This window comes from Odontesthes bonariensis, chromosome 4 (genome assembly GCF_027942865.1).
Source record: "Odontesthes bonariensis isolate fOdoBon6 chromosome 4, fOdoBon6.hap1, whole genome shotgun sequence".
Classification (NCBI taxonomy): Eukaryota; Metazoa; Chordata; class Actinopteri; order Atheriniformes; family Atherinopsidae; genus Odontesthes; species Odontesthes bonariensis.
The window spans coordinates 20,322,966-20,328,765 of NC_134509.1; positions in this window are offsets into that span (position 1 = coordinate 20,322,966).

Below are 5,800 nucleotides of genomic sequence, written 5' to 3' on the forward strand. Positions count from 1 at the left end.
ATTTGTTAATTGATTGTGTTCATTGTGACCCCATTTCTTTCTGTTTGCACTGCACACTTGAGAGCTTATTCTATTTCTGCTTGACCTGCAGCCTGCACAATATTCATCCAGACAATGATGTGATCTCATCTCCAGGTGTGGTGGTTCATCTTCTTTTCATCCACCAGGCAGTGTCCATAGAGCTGTATGGACAGGGCAGGAAGCTAAATCCACACGAGTCATGTGCAGGACTGTTGGACACTTGCAGCAGAGCACATCTGGAGGTAGGGTGGAGGTCACATGCTTTCCTGTGAGCTACCGTGAAGCTTAACATTGACACTCAGACAGGGCCTTCCGGGCACGGCTGTGGGATCATGGATGCCCAGAGGCAAAGCAGGGCTTGTGACATTTTCTGTCAGTCAGAGTCGACTGACAGAAAGCTTTTCTTGCAAAGCAGTTTCAGACCCTGTTCTTAAGCCTGTAGAGCTCTCCAAAATAGATTCAGGCAGTGGAACTAAGCAGACTTGAAAGTTTACTCTGGTGGTGCATGGTATAGAGATATTTTTAGAAGCTGCTGCTTTCAGATTATTAGGATGTATCTTTCCAGAGGTATTCCATGCACAAGTGCCTTTATAAATATCAGTAACTTGTGGTCTGATTTTTACATTAGAAGAAGTGAAAATGGCCGGATTTATTGTTAAGTTAAAAGAAAGTACAACCTCTACATTCTAAACTGTAACATATCACAGCATCATAAACAAATAAAGGATTGAGTGTTAAAGGGGAACTCCGGGGCATTTGAAGCGTGTTTCCATTGCTAGAGGTTGTCAAATACTGCTAGTAGGACACAGAGAGGTCCAGATCTGTGCTCCCTGTGTGAAGATCGCTCTGTCCGCACAGCGTGTCATGCGAGGCTAATACGTGGTGGCTAAGGGGCAAGCGCTAACCCTTCCACGTAAAACAACAACTTGCACACAGCAGAAACGTCACACCACTTTATAACCCATCCGACAATAAAGTCACAAGCCTTACCATCAAAACCATATGCATGGTTCTCACATTACTGGCATGGGGACGTTACAAAACAACTTTATAAACAGCATGTAACTCACCGGCTGGTTGTAGGCTCGCGCATGTGAAAGCCCAAAAGAGTCGATGGACGATAATCTCATATACAAAACAATTATATTCTCTAGAAAAACTGCGTTCAAGTATTTAAAACATTACAAGAATATTACTGGGCATGTATTGTGTCCTACTAGCAGTATTTGACAACCTCTAGCAATGGAAACACGCTTCAAATGCCCCGGAGTTCCCCTTTAAAAGATGTTGAAATTTGGTAAACAGAGTGTCATTATTTAACCAAAACTAAGCTAAGCCAGATGATCTGCTGATCAATGCTCTGATTAATTGATCATCAGTCAGTGTGAGCACCTCTATAAAAGCAGAAGTTCTGGAGCATTCAGGTGTGTGTTAACACGATGCCAAGGAGGAAAGACATCAGCAATGATCTTAGAGAAGCAACTGTTGCTGCCCATCAACCTGGGAAGGGCTATTTCCAAACTATTTGGAGTCCATCATTCTACAGAGAGAAAGATTATTCACAAATAGAAAACATTCAGGTCAGCTGTCAATCTTCCCAGGAGTGGACGTCCCAGCAAGGTCACCCCAAGGTCAAAAACCCAAGAGTTACATCTCAGACTCTACAGGCCTCAGTTAGCATGTTAAAGGTTAAAGTTCATGACAGCACAGTTAGAAAAAGACTAAACAAGTATGGCTTGCTCTGTGTGGCCCTGTGATGGACTGGCAGCCTGTCCAGGGTGTACCCCGCCTCTCGCCCATTGACCGCTGGGATAGGCTCCAGCCCCCCCGCGACCCGACCGACGGATTCAGCGGTATAGAAAATGGATGGATGGAAGTATGGCTTGTTTGGAAGGGCTGCAGGAGAAAGCCTCTTCTCTCTAAAAAGAACATGGCAGCACAGCTTAGGTTTGCAAAGCTGCATCTGAACAAACCACAAGACTTCTGAAACAATGGGCCTCATGCAACAACCGTTCGTACGCACAGATTTGTTCTTAAATCGTGCGTACGAGTGATTTAAGAAAATTTGGGCATTCACCAATCTTTTCGTATTTTACGTTTTCTTTCAGGTATGAACAGAATTTACGAGTGATCCAGAACTGTCGTAGGAGTATCGTAAAATAGTCCGCTGTTATTCTAATCAAGTTTGCTTGACTAATGGATTGTATATTTAATTACTTTGAAGTAAACATAAATAAATATATGCATTATACCCCATAATGATGCTGACATTATTCTGTTTGACTTAAATTGAGCAAATTGGGCAAACTGCTCTATAACCCAGAGAAGGCATGCCAGATTTGCACAATATTGCCATGAACGAGGGTCTCCTACAACCTGAACCAGCCCAGGCAGACCAGAAGCTGTGGTGCCAGAAGACCCCCCTCATGGACCACCCCATCAAAGTGCCATCATGATGAGGCAACAACTGATTGCACGGCTTTAGTTGCAGTCATCGATGGCCTGGCCATGGCGAGACGTTTTTTTTTTTAAGTCATTTTCATATTAAACCATTTCTTTTTTTTTTTATTTCGGTGACATTACGAACTACAGGTGACATGGAATGAACAGCACTCCTAATTGCTTCTCATTTATTCGCTTTAGCAGGTCCTGTAATTCCACTGCTGACACTGCTAAAAATGACAGATTTTCCTTTTTGGATCTCTGAAAGCAGAACTTCAGTCTCAGAGCCCCTAAAGTTGTTCTTTTTGCGCCTTGATGCCGTTTTCATGACTCAACACTCAACACTTCCTGGCACAGGACCGAGGAAGCACAGCCTTATATGGTATAGTTTTGGCCATGGAGTATGCAAATTTACTATCCTCGTGCACGTGCCCCTTAAATACGCACGGGTGGGATTCATCATTTACGTAGGTCATTTACATACTTTTTCCGAAGTTAAGAGCGTTTGTTGAATCTGACGTGGCGTGTTCGTACGAGACCTTCGTACGAAAAAAACAAGAGAAATTTAGAATAAAAATACGAAAATGTTCTTGCATGAGGCCCATTGTCCTTTGGACAGACCAGACCAAAGTGGAGATGTTTGCTCATAATGCACAGCAGCACGTTTGGAGGAAACCAAACACAGCATATCAGCACAAACACCTCATACCAGCTGTCAAGCACGGTGGTGGAGGGCTGATGATCTGGGCTTGTTCTGCAGTCACAGGACCTGGGCACCTTGCAGTCATTGAGCCCACCATGAACTCCTCTGGATACCAAAGTGTTCTAGAGTCAGATGTGAGGCCGTCTGTCCGACAGCTAAAGCTGGGCTGAAACTGGCTCATCAACAGGACAAAGATCCCAAACACAGCAGCAGATCTACAACAGAATGTGTGAAGAAGAAAAGAATCAAGGTGTTGCAATGGTCCAGTCAAAGTCCAGACCTCAGCCTGACTGAGATGCTGTGGTGGGACCTTCAGAGAGCTGTGCAGAAACCAATGCTGCAAACCTCAATGAGCTGAAGCAGCGCTGGAAAGAAGAGTGGGCCAAGATTCCTCCACCACCATGAGAGAGACTGATAACGTCACACAGGAAACCATTACTTCAGCTCACTGCTGCTGAAGGTGTTGAATCATGGATTTCATCATGTCCTGAAACTTTAATCTTTAGAATGGAAAGAGGACGCACTTTATTTTACGTGACAGAAGCACTAAAACTGTGCTTCCATCCATTCACAAAAGTCTTCTTTAAATGTTTTTTCTAACTTTTTATAAAGCTTTTTCCACCATTGATTATGAAAAAACCCAAAAACTCATGCACATGTTGACCATTATAAGTCCAGATGTAAGTGAAATTCCCTCAAGAGCACAACACATAATGTAGTCATATTCAAAGCTTTCTTGGCTCAGTGTCTACATCTGCAACATACTGATTTGGAGATCAAAGGTGGACAGTGCTGTTTTCACTTATCTAACAGTTCACATGAAAGCTTTTTGGAATATCGTTACTTCTTTGAACATCGCGCAGCCAGAGTTAGACCGATACTATAATATACATGTGCAGATATAAAATTTGAAACACAAGCACATTTTTCGCTGCATTTTTCGCTCAGCATCTAAACTTCAAGTAAACAGAATTAAACCATGACAGCATAAAATAAACCTACTAATACTGAAGAAAAGGAAAAAAAATCAGCCTCTAAAACTCATTCTGATAAGGATGAAAGGATGTCCATCCCATATTAAAGTCAAGTATTTATGATTTTTACCATGTTTGCCCAATGTTTCTATGGGAGGAGACGAAACAAGCAGAGGTTCAAACATAACAAACCCATCAACCCTGACGAATGAGGTTCAATTTTAGGGACTGAAAATGTTGAAAAAGTTTATCTAACATTAGCATTTAGCAGCATGGGGTGGCCGTGGCTCAGTGGTTAGAGTCGGTCATCCAATAACCAGAAGGTTGGCGGTTCGATTCCCACTCTCGCCACTCAAAAAAGATTGGTGGAACTGATAGCTGGAGGGATGTACCCTTGAGCAAGGCACCGTACCCCCATACTCCCCAGGCGCTGAATGGCTGCCCACTGCTCCAGGTTGGCATCTGTCTCTGAGTGCATGTGCATGTGTCAACCTGGATGGGTTAAAAGTGGAGGACACATTTCATATGTATGCACGACCAATAAATTGGATCTTAATGTTATTAGCTGGATTCTAACAAAGTCAAGTGGGAAGTGCACGTGTTTCATGGGGCTCTTCTTTCTGGTCCGTTTACATTTCAGGTGCAGGAACTTTGCTCAGAAACAAGAGACTTTTGAGATGAACAAGGGGCTAAACTTGAGTTTTGGGAGGGAGATATATGGTAGAGACGTAGTGCTTTTAAAATTACCAGATACTTTTGAGTCCAAACATTTCTGATTGATCTCCCCTCTGCCCTCGTAAATTGTTGGTGTCGCACCTCGGTATAAGCCCCCTCAGTGACACACGTTGGATCATGGTCAGTTGTTTTCTCTGTTACACAACCCTGTTTGTAGCAGCAAAATCGAATACTAAGTGGAATCCACCAAAGAAGTCCCAAACCAAGCTAGGAGAAGAAGCAGAGGTTACAGGAGCCGACAAACTTCCTCAAAAAAGGGATTTTTGCTGTCTTAATAAGTGTTAATCCACTGAAATAGAGTCTTATAAGCACTCTGGAACCCTCTGATTCACAGAGATTAGTTTGTAGTGATTCTCTCAATGCCTGGAGAAAAACTTTAACTTTGTCTGTATCTATATATGTTTTATTTCTTTGTGCATTTCACCATTTAATGGAAGGATTATCAGCCACGATTCTGACATTTCTGTTGCGTCATCTTCTAGGGGCCACACTTTTTAGTTGCTGCAGGTTGTAAGTTTGATTGTCTGAGGATATGGTCTTCATTTGGAATGAGTTGCTGCCTCAGGAGTTAAAGTATGTTGTGGTTTTTTTGGATTTTGTTTGACATTAACGGGCATATTGGGGCAATATCAGTCTGTCACGGGTAAAAAGAGAGCCGAGCTGAAATGTGAAGCCGTGGGTTTAACGGTTGATCCAGGTCCCAGCCCTCATCTCCTGATGGGAGTTATGAGCAGAGGCAGAAACAATAAGATATCTAATAAAAGCTGCCACCTCCGAGCATAGCTGGGCTTACCTTTAGGGATATGGCGAGGAGCTCGGCCTTCCGGAGGAGTAAAAGCTCAGAACAGTTGCTACCTCTGAGCATCTTTAATAAACTGAAACCATCCATCAAATTCCACCAGTAATAATTCCACCAGCTGCAATA